Below are 14720 nucleotides of genomic sequence, written 5' to 3'. Positions count from 1 at the left end.
TGTGTTTAACATCTTAATTCTGAATCTTTTTCTTTATCATGGAAATACTTTCCTGATGTATTTATTAATATTTTATTGAATTAATATTCTATATAGAGGATACTTTGGGAAACACAAGATAATTCTACCTGTCAGTAATAATAGAATGGTCATGGGCCAGGCTACCACAGAAGACAGTGAGTGTCTCAAAGAGAAAGCAGATGAAAAGAAGAGATCCACATGCTAGGTCTGTGGCCCAGTCAGCATCCTGAAATTAGAGTAATTAGACTCCTTACTGGTAAATATTCTTGCCTTATTGCCACTCAAATTTGGACCAGAGGCAGAGTGAAATAAACCACTAGAAGGGGATGCGCTTTAGTTATCCCTAGAGTTCAACACAATCTCAATTATAAATGAAAATAGTAAGCCCAGAGATATTACATGACATGCCCAAGACCACTCTGGTGGTCAGAAGCAGGCCTGGATTGAGAACCCAGTATTCTGAATCTGATGCCAGAGTACTTCTTAGCAGCCCACACCAACTTCTGCCCAGGGATGAGCAGGAAGCCTATTGATTGAACCAAATATAATTGAATATTAATATTACTTTTGGATCCGTTACAGCCATGATGAGAAATGAACAATTAAAGACATTTAAAAATTGTTTAATGTTTCTTTTTTGCTTTATAATTTCTATTGTTCCTAATACGTTGAATGTATAAGTGGAAAACAATAGAATGTATAGTAGTATAGTGTAGTGGATAGTACAGTGGCTAGACGTTACCCATCTACTAAGCACAGAAAACAACAACCTACAAGCTTCTAAAGAATCACAAATTAAAAATCACCTAGTCTAACATCAGCAACAGTAGCATTAACAGTAGCAATGCAATCTAGCCCAGTCCAGACGGTGCTGGGCTTCAGCTCACATTGGGGTGTGGCTTGTACACACCTATGACCACAGGGTGGTCTTTTTCATATTGCTCTAAAGTCAACTGCTCCTGGGGCTTCATTGTCTCCTGTTGCAACTTTTCACTTCAGAGACAAATATGGCCTCGGGAGAGGCTGTGAAGTCAATGCAACTGTACTTAATGGAAATCACAAAGTGTCCTCCATTACATATGAAGGTGTGGGCATTCAGGGCTACAATCTGGGTCTGGTCTGGCTGGGCCATGTCGGCAAAGATCACATCCACCATTGCAATGAGCTTGTGGTATTTGTGGGAGTGCTGAGCATCTTCAATGACAGGAATAATGTTGGTTCTCTTCTTGGCCAAATTAATGAGGTCACAGCCGGGGCAGTGGGAAAACTCAACTGCACAGACCAGACCCTGTTGGCCTATGATGTCAGAGACATGGGAGAGCGTGGTACCCAAGGCAGCCCTGAGGTAGAGCGCCTTGGCCCCTGGCTTGATGCGGATCTGGTCCACAGAGCCCAAGACTGCTGCAGACAGCTTGGAATGGAAGGGGGTTTTGCTTTATTTAGTCTGGGGGGTTAAACAGAGGTGAACTCCTATCATCCCTCATCTGTATTCTTGTAAGACTCTAAGCATAAACTTCCTTATGATAATAATAATAATAGGAAGAAGAACAACAATTAGTAGTAGTAGTAGTAGAAGTAGTAGTAGCAGTGACACTTACTGTTTTCTTTAACTCTAATATGGTTCTAACTGCTTTAAATAGGTTAACTCATTTACTCCCTATAATAATTCCGAGGTAGGTAATACTACGTTTCTCACTTTACAAAACGTGGGAACTGTAGACCAGCTAGTTTTTAAAACTTGCCCCAAAATCTCACGGCTCTATGTGGCAGAGACAGAATTTAAACTCAAGCAGTCTGACACCACAGGGTATAGTCTTTAACCATTATGTATATTGCCTTGTAGGTGTCTACGGATGGTTATTTTCCTTATCCATTTCAACACTCACTTCCTCTTGTCCATTATGGATTCATCCATTGTTGATTTCCAAACCTGATGAAGTATCAAAATCACCTACAGAGCATCTTTAGAACAGACACTGTAGTCCTCTCTCCAAGATACTCTGATCCATACTAGTCTAGGTAGTTTCAAAAAGCACAAGAGGGGGCTTCCCTGGTGGCGCAGTGGTTGAGAGTCCACCTGCCGATGCAGGGGACATGGGTTCATGCCCCGGTCCGGGAAGATCCCACGTGCCACGGAGCGGCTAGGCCTGTGAGCCATGGCCGCTGAGCCTGCGAGTCCGGAGCCTGTGCTCTGCAACAGGAGACGCCACAACAGTGAGAGGCCCGCGTACCGCAAAAAAAAAAAAGGAAAAAAAAAGCACAAGAGGTTCATCTGGAGGTTCAGATCCAAGGACCCATGTTTGGGAGCCATTGATTTAGAGCCTTTCTCTCTTGGCTGGTTGCCTTATTCATCAAAGATACTGCCTAGGTTCACAGAAGCCATGAGAAGAGGGAGGACACAAAGGGTAGCTAGACTGGCCAAACCAGCACCTGTCCCAGGAAGTCTTCACATCCCCTTCTCACACTATGAAATCCTTGAGGACAAGGACAAAACATTAGTCAGATATGGACCTTCCATGATGGTTAGACTAGAGCCTGATTCATAGTAGATGCTCAGTTAATACTTACTGTCTAGGTTTCTGGGTGAATATTATTGATAAAAGGCAATAAAATAATGGTTTTTCCAAAGAGACTAAGAAGGGTCTTCTAACTAATAATTGCCTATTGCTCTGATAATAAAAGAGTCATATATTTCTCTACAACATAGTAAACAGGAGATATAGCAAGAGAGCTTCATCACCATATTAACACAAAGGAAGGAATGAGAAGGCCAAGAACAAATGGGTGCAAAGGAGGAAGTTGTGTTTAACTGATGTCTGGTTTGACAAACTACATATAAATTTAGAGATTAAATAGAATCATCTAGGTTCATTTGACTACATTCATTAAATAAAACGGGTGTATTTTTTTTTTAATTCCTTCAAGGCTGGCTTCATAGGACCCTCAGATGAATTTACCCACTCATCCTCCCTTCCACTACTGCCTAATTGCTCTACCATACCACAGGCTAATGGGCAAGGTCCTCAGCAACCATTTATCTTTCTTGAAATCTTCTCCTTAGAGCTCCCTTTAAGAATAGCAGTGGGTTTTCCCTTGAACTTATTTTCTCTCTTAGTTGTTTGTTTTCTTTCAAGCATGTTGTAGAGGCTTCTTTGCTGTGTGTTTCTGAAGCAAATCAGGGACACTAATTTGTTCTTTGTGGATTTTTGAAAGCTACCCAGTGGGAGCCACTCACTTTGACCAGGATTTCTGCCTGTGGATGATGGGGAGGGAGAACTCGGAAAGGCTATTAAGACAGATAGGAATGCTATAGCTAGGTGAACACATTAATGATGTAGAGCTGAGAAGCAGAACTCCTGATTTTGAGGAGATGCAACCAATGAGCACATGGAGACAAGACTACCCAAGCGCCAGCATTTACCTCTGTGCAGGTGTGTACTAAGTAGCAATTTCTGGCTGAGATAGAAAATCCTGTTCTCTTTAGACATGGGGATGCAGCACAGATGTGACGCTGCAGGTAGAGAAAAATCTTCATGGGCTCTGAAGCTAGAAGGAAGTTGACAGTTCATTTTAGGGTGATGGGAAAAGCATTCTGGCTGAGGGGTGGGTGGAAAAGTTCTCAACTCGCTCAAAACCTGTGCATTTTGACCCTGGGCTCTGCCATTAATTGGCATTGTATCCCTGTCCAAATCACTTCATCTCCCTGCCTCCCAGGGTTCCCCCATCTGTAAAACCAACAGATCCAAACTGTTGGCCAAGCACTCCTTTCCATTTTAACGTGCTGCCTTCAGATTAACAAAGATACACGCATATTTATATCTATAAGATAAAAGCCTTTGATTTTTTTACCTTAAGTTGACTTTCAGGAAAAACAAACTATATAAGAAAATGAATACTGGGAATTTATTTTTTAAAACAACCTTCAAAGTATATAGCCAGAGATCAATTTTATATACCTTTTACCCAGTCATCTACATATTCCTAAATTTCTGTATAGAGCAAATGATAATAAATCTCAAGCTCTATAAAGACACTGAATTATCAGAAGAAAAGGCCCTACAGTTTCTGTTTATGACAAAAGAAACTAAAATTTTTAGAAGTGTATTGAAAGATAATGTAAGATGAATAAATGTTTTGAAAATGCAAAACCAATTATCTTATTATCCTGACAGAACTACTAGTTTTATTTATGCATATTATCGATACATACATGCTGTATTTACATTGTTATAATAATGGTATACATGGAATTTCACATTCACTATTTTTACATATATTATCTCATAAACATACCTTATTTTGCTACGTAATTATTGTTTTAATGGCTTCATAGCATTAAACTGTGTTGATGTACCATAATCCATAAAATCATTGTTTTGCTGGACTTTTAGTTTGTCTCCAACTTTTTGCTACTAATATTGATTGCAATAAAATTTTTTTATGGTCAGCTTTTGTTTCTGTTCAAATGTTTCCATAAGAGAAGAATTTTGAAGGCAGTGGATATGAGTAAATTTGTGGCTTTTGTTGCAAATGGTCATGTAACTTTCTAAAGGGATTTATACAATTAATAATGTCACCAGCAAGGAATGTACACATCATTTTTACCAAAATTTCACCATCTTTAACGGCGATCATTTTTGTGATGTAATATTTTATGCATTTCAGAACTGGCAGAGTGACAATGATGTGTATGACAAAGGGTCCTCAATAAATATGTTTCGACCCTCCTCATTAAAACTCTGGACTTAAAAAAAACAAAAAACAAAACTCTGGACTTACTGGAGATTCATTTATTCATTCATTCACTCTAATGCACTCGTTCATTAATTCATGCATTCAAAAACCTTTCATTGGGCACAATTATGTAATCAAAATATGTTAGGCCCCGGCTATACAAAGTTATACTTTCCCTTAATGGCTCACTTTCTCAAAGAGAGAAATCTATGTGAGCACATATGTGGTCTCTGTCTTCATTCCAGTGTTTCAGGATGCATAAGGACTCAGGGGAGAAGACCAAAAAAAGCTCATTATTTTTCCTTCATAGCATACTTTCAACAAAACATACTGGGTATCTCCAATTATCAGAACTAGTTTCTTAATCCATGCCATGAATGAGCAAACTACTTCTAAAGGTGTGACACAGTTTATTTTCAGAGGCACAAAGTTTTGCAAAGAAATTGGTAAGAACTGTAATCAGCTAAATACTTATTCTGAAGTTCTCCTACTTCCTCTTATATTGGCTTTCTCTTCTTATGTGTGCCCACTATGGTGTTCAAAACATATTAGGTACCTAATAAATTGTGATTTTTATGACTCTTTCTCCTTCATCTCTAAGCCTGTATACAATCTTCTTTAGATTCAAATCCCTTTACCTGAAAAATTCCGCCAGACCCATACTGCAACATATTTAACTGTTCTTGACGTTAATCCTCCCTCAAAACAACAACAAGCATCAAGTGCTTAAAATATGCCATTCACTGCAGTATATTATTTTTTGTAATTCTTATGAAATCTGCTTTATACACTATTTATTAGAGAAATTATATAATTGGCCAAGGTCACAAAGCTGATAGGTGAGAGAGTTGGGATTTCCATTACGATTATCTCTAAATTCCTTTTTTTTTTCTTCTGGCCATGCCAAGCACCTTGCGCGATCCCAGTTCCCCGACCAGGGACTGAACCCGTGCCCTCGGCAGTGAAAGCACAAAACCTTAATCACTAGACCGTCAGGAAATACTCTCTAAACTCTTCTTTGATTCTATCTTGTATTATTATAGTGTTCCAGCTCTGGAGAAAGGCTTAGTACGTATGCCCAGTCTCCCTACAGTATTACCTATCGACTGGATGGTATTCAGGGGAACCAAAATGGGGGAAAAAACATGCAAATGTGCTAGGCAAATTTTTCTATGATAAAATAAGTGGTCAAATCTATCAATTCTATCCACACCTTAAAGACTAGATGACTTAGAATGGTCATTATTAAATAGTCACTATTTCCACAGTGATTAACTTAATTGGATATTATTGTTAAGATATGACCTCGATTTTTATTGTAAACAATCTCTGGCCCCACATTTTACTGTGGCTCATTAATGATCCTGGACACATACAAAATGGGCCCTCACACATATGAATTGTATTCTGAAAGAGAGTATACTTCTACATCTCACATGGAGAAGTTTCAAGTCACTATTGATACTGTATTTGGAAGCCATAGTGCCACCGTGGGTTAAATTTTGCTCTGAATTAGGTTTTATTGCTCATGAATATCTTATGATGATCATGTCTGAACCATAACCAAAATTAAACAGTGCTAACAACTGAAGTAGAGTCCCTCACAAATCACCTTTAAATGCCACCTATAAGGATAAAAGCTGAATTTTTATTACCATTTGACGTTTCCTCAGCTAAGGTCTCATCAGGTTCCAATGGTCCAGAGTGCCATGACACTCTCTTCTCTAACAAAAGAGGTTTGCTACTAATGCCTAAGGTTACTGAGGATTCTGTACTACCAAATTCTTTTGTATTATCTACACCATAATTTTTTTCTTTCTACAATAATTACATTCTGTGCAAAAATACTGATACAAACAAGACACTAACTTATTATACAATGTTTGCAGTCTCTGACATTAAATAAACAAATAGGAAAATGTGGATTCTCATAGTATGCACAAAACAATAAGATTCATTCAATAACTCTTAAAACATACATGGTGTTTCACTTTTAGTAGTGAAAGGGGTCATCAATTGAGTCTGTTCAAATAAACAGACCCAGAACATGACGTTGAAGATACAAGCGTACACATTTTTTGAAAATGACATTTAAAAAAAAATACTTAGGTAGTCTAATTACATAAGCCTTTCTCATTCCTTGTTTTTACTGAAATGAGATGGTCAATCTCATTGGGGGAAATGTCTCTGAGATGTGTTTTATATACCATGGTAGACTCTACCTCTTAGAAATTCTTTGATTACAGAATTTGCTACAGTTTGGTCAAATTTCCCTCTCTTACAAATGCCATGATATTAGTAGTTCATCCTCCAAACTACCTACTCCAGGAATTGATACTGCCAACCTTCTGTTGAGCCCAAATAATATCTATATAATTAAACAAATCCTTCTGATATGACTCAATAAACAATCCAAAAGAAAAGATCAAAATCAGGCTCACAGAAAAGATTATTAATGTGTCTTTTATATTTACTATGTTTTTATTTTTTTTCTTTGGCTTGAAAGCTTTATCATTCTATTTCTTAGATAAATTAGTGCCTATGAATTTTGTAAATAAGCTTGATACAAAGACCCATTCAGACATATGGCAGAGATTTCTGTAATGCACGCCATTCATCCTTAATGGTTTTTATTTTGAAATTCTCTTTGGAGAGTGCCATGTTCATTTTACGTCATGAAACACTTGTGTAAGTATTTTTCTCTACAAACAAAGCAGCATAATGTAGAAACAAATTATTTAGAAGTAAATTAAAAGGACTGAACATTCTAAAATGCAAATTGCACAAGCCTTCTGCTAAACAGATAAATGAAACAAGGCAAAAGATGGTTTATCTCAGTTCTATAAAGACGGAGACTACCTTGACTACAGCTTCCATATTGACTCCTCATATCCTCCCTCCCTTCTCTCTCTCCCTTTCAGCCCACTCAAAGAAACCATGCAGCTCTGGTGGAAGAAAAGAATCATTGCCATCATATTGTTCTGATAATTTTTTTTCAAAATAATCAGCAATTATTTTGTGGAGCAAAGAAACCAGGAAACTTGGGGGCAGCATTCTAAGTTAACTTTGGGAAATATCTTTTTATACTTATAAATGCATAAAATGTGTTTACATGATATTTATCGGGCAGTTTGAAAAAAAAAAAACTGCCATGCATTTTTACCTCAGCCTCAAAATGTCAGCTGGTGAAATTAAATGTGCAATTTTATTCTAAATCCAGGCTGAAACTTTTAATGGCTTTATTCCAGAGATTTTGAGCTTGTTGGAATAGTATATAATTAATTATTCTGTATTTCAGCCACTCACTAGAATAAAAGTTAAAAATATTTAACAATGACTGAGATGCTAAGAATTATAAATTAAAAGTAGTACTTTGAATTTACTCCAGGCATATTTTATGATTTTGAGTAAACCTTTTATTTCCAATAGATATCTGAATTTTATAAAATATAATATCAGACAGAAAAGGACTGCCAAGCTCCCCCCAACAAGTACCATTTAAATTTGCTTGTTTAGTTGGTTGTGCTTTGTATCCTGGCACTTCATAGTCTTAAAACACCTTTCACAAATGTATTTGTCTTCCCAACAACCCAACAAAGTAAGTACAACAGATATTCACATACCTCTGATTCACTCCATTGTCATTTCCCTTATCCCATGGCAACTTAAGTACATAGATAATCTTCTCTGTGCTCCTTCCTTGAGAAAACTTGCTTTCAGGTTTACCAAACACTTTGTTTTACTGCAGGAAGCAGCAGAAAATGATGATGAAGAGTGTGGTCTCTGAGGTTGGCCTTAATTCCACCCCCAGCCACCTAAAGGTTGGACATGCTACTTGACCTTTCAAAGACTCAGTTTTATCTTCTGCCAAACAGTGTTAACAATATGAACTTTCATAATCAGGACTAAATGAAATAAGGCATGCAACTAGCTAACCTAGCAGAGTGCAAGGTGCATGGTATGAATTCCATAAATTCAACTAGTTTTATTATTGGGCATCTCAGCTCACATCCACACAAAAGCACTCTAGAATAAACCTTACACTTTGTTTCTGAGAAGACATGAAAGAAGAGGGATCTACTAGTAAGTTTTCATGGAAAATAAATATGTGAGTAGTGGTTACCAGGGTGAAGGTGATCATGGGTCAGGATGGGGAAAATACATTTTTAGCTCTTTCACGGTTAGGTGTTCACACTAGGACTACATAATTTTCTTGAAAGAACTGCTAAAATATCACACACATAGAGACACTTGAACATACCCACCTCGATATTTATATGTTCATTCTAAAACATATTGCAAGTAAAACAAGAATGCTGGAATTCTCTGCCATTTGGGGTGAGGCACATGTACATGCACTCTTCCTCATGTGTACAGAGTTGTGAGTCGTGTTAAGCTTTGCCTTGTATACCACAAAACCTCCTTTGCCCACCAAGGTTGCTCAGCAAACACCTTGCTGAAAAGGTATTATTAATTCACAGAATAGTAGAGTTCTCCAGGTGGTCAGTAGTGAAAGCAGCTGAAACAATCCTTTCATAAATTTCTTTCCCAACTTAGTACAAACCTCTTTATTAGTCAATAGGCCTAATGAATTATCCTAATAGATTCGCTACCTCAAATATTTTTATGGAAAGGTTAGAAGAGACAGAAACAAGTGGACTTGTAGCTGGAAACTTTCAATGGCCTTAGGGGTTAATTATTTACTGCAGACAAATGCAATAAGAGAAAGATGTATAAGGGGATAACATTCTTCTCTTCCACATCTCCCTTTTTCTTGTTTCAAGTCCTCAGAGCGAAGCTTCTACAGAAAGTTCCTTCCCAACAAGGAACTCCACACTGTACCCAATGAAATTTCATCACTTAGGGGTTTCAGAGAAGTACAGAAACATACTGACATGTAACTGCTCTTTCTCCTGACCATATATTTTTGTTATTATTTGTTACCAACAGTTTATAAAAATATTGGTGCCAATCAAGTGGAATTACAATTGAGGAGTCTGGATTAAGAAAGAATTAAATTTGAATACTGGCTCTTTTGCTTAATAATTTATTAACTATTCTCACCCTTCCCCAGACAAAAGGGAAAAAAAAAAAAACTCATCAAATTGTGAGTGAGAAATCCAGGTCCTTGTTTTGTATACCCATAGTGTTAAAGGTTCACCTTGGAGTTATACAATGCAGTAGCCTTTCTAAGCAGAGGGAGTTTCAAAGATGAAAAACATAGGATCCAAGGTGTTGTTATTCCCACTTATTTCACTATCTTAGATCACTATCTTTAGGGAACAACATGATCTTAGCCACAATGGGAACCACATTCTTTAAAGGGAGAAGAATATCATAAAGGTTCAGAGACAAATCCAAAGAAATGGGTTAATTACTAGGTTTGAAGTGGATCCACTCAGCTTGATGTAAGAAAGGGGCTGATGGCCCTAACTCTGGAATAGATCTGGGAATATCGGGTGTAAGTAAGACACCTAAAGGACACTAACTGGACAGTGTATGAATTCCTGTACATTTATGTACACGTGAGAAGCAAGATGTACAAACAGAAGGTATCAGAAGTCAGCTTTGGCCACAGATCCAAAGCAACTGTTACTGTACAGGACTCAGCAAGAATGTATAGGAGGTGGGTGGAAATTTACCATCCTATTCTGAGATGCGAAAAGAACATATAGTTCCTTTATTTCTCTCATATAATTCTTCTTTAAGTTGTCCTACTCCACATACACTTACTAATTCACAATATTTTAATTATTTTCAAGTTTAAGCAGTCTCCTTAAATTTAAATATTGGGTCTATTCAAAATTAACTCCTTAGTAGGGCTGTTTATATAGTCATTTTCTGGAGGACATAGTCTTTTTTAAAATTGTTTAATTTTAATTGGAGTATAGTTGCTTTACAATGTTGTGTTAGTTTCTGCTGTACAGCAAAGTGAATCAGTTATATGTATACATATATCTCCTGTTTTTTAGATTTCCTTCCCATTTAGGTCACCACAGAGCACTGAGTAGAGTTCCCTGTGCTATACAGTAGATTCTCATTAGTTATCTATTTTATATATCATAGTGCATATATGTCAATCCCAATCTCCCAGTTCATCCCACCCCCCCCACCACCTTTCTCCCCTTGGTGTCCATACATTTGTTCTCTACATCTGTGTCTCTATTTCTGTTTTGCAAATAAGTTCATCTGCACCATTTTTCTAGATTCCACATATAAGTGATATTATATGATATTTGTTTTTCTCTTTCTGCCTTACTTCACTTTGTATGACAGTCTCTAGGTCTATCCCCATCTTTGCAAATGGCTCTATTTCGTTCCTTTTTATGGCTGTATATTGTATATATGTACCACATCTCCTTTATCCATTCCTCTGCTGATGGACGTTTAGGTTGCTTCCATGTCTTGTCTATTGTAAATAGTGCTGCAATGAACATTGGGGTGCATGTATCTTTTTGAATTATGGTTTTCTCTGGGTATATGCCCAGGAGTGAGATTGCTGGGTCATATGGTAGTACTATCTTTAGTTTTTGAGGAACCTCCATACTGTTCTCCATAGTGGCTGTACCAACTTACATTCCCACCAACAGTGTAGGAGGGTTCCCTTTTCTCCACACCCTCTCCAGCATTTACTGTTTGTAGATTTTTTAATGATGGCCACTCTGACAGATGTGACGTGATACCTCATTGCAGTTTTGATTTGCATTTCTCTTCTTCCTTTATTCCCTAAGGTAATTCCTAGATTGACCATGGGTTTATGACAGTGAATGGAAGGGGGCCCCAATCCACACCAGAATTTCAGATGCTCTCATATAGATATATGATATAGAGTGGTAAGACCAGTTTACTCCCTATGTGGATAACCTGGAGTAAATTCAAAATATTTAACAATGGGTGCAGCATGGCACTAACCAATCAAAATGGATGCCAGTCCAATAAAAACTATCATTATAGACACTGACTGTAAACAAGTGATGTAAGCATGTCATTGTGGACCTGCTAAATACAAGCCCTGTGGGTAACTACTGAAATTTGATTGTCCCATCTAGTCTTTTGGAAGAACCTGCTGGTGCCCCTTGTTGGTGTCCATAGGTACAAGCCATTTCTCCTAATCTTTAAGATTCCACCCATGGCAGGCACCTTCTTCCTTCAAACCTCAGATCGCCACTAATCTGCTCGCTTCCCTATGCACTCACTGGGACATGGCTTCTAGATCCCTTTTTGGAGGTTCATGAACCAAGCCAACTGTCACCACCACTGCTCTACTGTTGCCCAGGTCATACTGGGGCTCCTCCTAAAACCTTGCTGTTTCCTCCTAAAACCTAATACCTGGGAAGCACACCACTGGCATTCCTTCCTAATCCTGCTCTTTTTCTGATCTCAAAGTCAAAGAAGGAAGGTCAGGATCTTAAATAACCCATCCTGGTTCCCCAATTCCATAATTTTCCCCTGCCACAATTCCTTAGGGCCCAAAGAGTGGGCTTTCCATTTCTTCTGTCTCATCTTGAGTTTGCCCTATTTCCTGGAATGCACTAAAACTCTGATCTATTCTACCAGTCTTGGTTCTTGATTTGCTGAAAGCTAAAGGATTTAGAAAATCCTTTTTCCTCAACAATACCTGATTTTCAAGAACATTATTGTGCTACAGTAAAGAAGTCAAGAAGTTAAGCTCTGAAATGCAAAGTTGATCAGTGGACACTCTATTTAAGAAAGTACCAACTGTGTCCTTTCCTAAAGCAGTAAGTCTCCTAACTCCGCAAGGAAATGACTTCAATATATTCAAAAATTGTTCCTTTACAAATATGAATTCGATATTGATAACAAAATAGTTATAATTTATTTAGAAATATTAGAAAAAATATACATAATAATACTTAGAGCAAGACATCGGCAGGCGGACTCCCAACCACTGCGCCACGAGGGAAGCCCCCAAAGATAATATTTACATATTCAGCAGTATATTAATTAAAGGCAGCATGGAAATGGAGATCTTTATATCAAGAGATAAAATCAAGAAATTTTTTTTTTTTTTTTTTTGGTGGTACGTGGGCCTCTCACTGTTGTGGCCACCAGGAAGAAATTTTTGATAAGTTGCCCAAAGCAGCCAAAGAAATAGAGACTAGTAGGCTGGGAAAAGCCCTTCTACGAGTCGTGGATCATCAAGCAGGATTTTAGGGTATGCTGGGATTTTTTTCCTTACTTATTTTGTTGTTAAAGTTGGAGTTGAATCAGAGGCTGTGAATAAACTGTTGTGGGCCTATCTCAATTAATTCTCCATCCCCACCCCTCATTTTTAATCCTAGGTTTTCATCACAAAAAGACACTATTGTAAGTTCAACCCTTGAAATAAATCTAACAAAGCAAAGGCACGCAGAATAGCAGTCCGTACAACACCTGCAATCTAATCTAAAAACAGACTTTGAGGGGTCATTCTAATCATCCTTCTGATTTTCTCTATTCCAAGAAATTAAAGAGACCAAATTTATTGCCTACTAAAGCGTGAAAGTGTCAGTACATGGAGAACCAGCTAAGTTTGGCTCTCTAAACATCTGTAAGGTAACCTCCCATATAGAACACAGCTTTAAATCGTCATGGTCTACCATGAAAGAACCTTCTGTGATGGAAAGTAAAATCTCACAGATTTGAGGGAAGAACAACTGTTCTCAAAATTACCAAAGTGATATACATATATATATTTTTTGCGGTACGCGGGCCTCTCACTGTTGTGGCCTCTCCCGTTGCGGAGCACAGGCTCCGGATGCGCAGGCTCAGCGGTCATGGCTCACGGGTCCAGCCGCTCCGCGGCATGTGGGATCTTCCTGGACCGGGGCACGAACCTGTGTCCCCTGCATCGGCAGGCGGACTCCCAACCACTGCGCCACCAGGGAAGCCCCCAAAGTGATATTTTTAAAAATCACTGAAGAAGCTACAAACCATTGCTTTTTACCAACCACCAGGGCTATTTAAAACCAAAGTACAGAAAGGTGGAGATTCAGATTCCCCATTTGGTTGCATAGATGAGGAAACATTTTCTGAATCTTTGATTTTTCTCTCAACACTGAGAAGATCTACCACTATAACCTATTCAAGATACCTTTTCCCAGTGTTTAGAACCTGGCATTTTTCCCAGCTACTAAAATTTCTAATGAAAAGAAGCAATCACACAAACCCAACCTGACAAGCTTAATATCTTTTGTTGGTTGTCTTACATAATTGATATTACATGTATATTTAGAATAAATGGACACTGTACCCTTGTCAGTTGCTCCTTCTAAAATGTTTCACATTCTTTTGAATTGTGTGCGACTTTAGAAATTTCCAATCATCTTACTTTTAAATACCTCACCCTACAATATAAATGGGCTTAGAGCTTATTTAAATAAAGACATTATACATAGCTCTGCCTGCACTCTTTCAAAATACTCAGTCAATTAACATAAGCTACCTTCCAGAGGATTTGCTTTAAGTCAGGTGGAAAGGAATATTATTTCAGACCAAAGAAGGAAAAAAGAATATGGAATGCATAGCAAACCAGACATCTGAAAAAACATTAAGACTATTCAATTTCCTCATATTTTAGGGATGGTGGTGGTAGGCTTTTTTTTCTCCCCTTTCAAATCGTTCTGCCAATGATTGCATTCTAGACTCAACAAAAGGTTTCTGGGATGTCTCCAAAGGGATATAATGTCCAAACTCTTCTATTAGAAAGAGGCTCAGGAAGTCTCTCTGCAACCTCCAAAATATTGCAGGCTCAATTATCCTCAGGGCACAGTGAACGGGCAGCACCATTAATCATTCCCAGGGCACTTAATGCCCTGAGAACAGTTCTGAGTCCCACAGCAGCAATAGGGGTGCCTAAGAACTGAGCCGGTCTCTGACAGCTGGGCCACGCTGCCACCTGCAGGTCAGCAGAAAACACTACTCTTCGGATGCCACTCTTTTCCCTCCAGTTCTAGAGGAGCTAC

At 38.1% G+C, this 14720-nt stretch overlaps 1 pseudogene; it reads right to left on the bottom strand.

The window, feature by feature from the left end:
• Positions 1-899: 899 nt before the first annotated feature.
• On the bottom strand, positions 900-5416 carry LOC132418539 (rRNA 2'-O-methyltransferase fibrillarin pseudogene; annotated as a pseudogene).
• Between the last annotated feature and the right edge of the window lie 9304 nt (positions 5417-14720).

This window comes from Delphinus delphis, chromosome 2, assembly GCF_949987515.2.
Source record: "Delphinus delphis chromosome 2, mDelDel1.2, whole genome shotgun sequence".
Lineage (NCBI taxonomy): Eukaryota > Metazoa > Chordata > Mammalia > Artiodactyla > Delphinidae > Delphinus > Delphinus delphis.
This window is presented reverse-complemented; position numbering and strand designations above follow the sequence as displayed.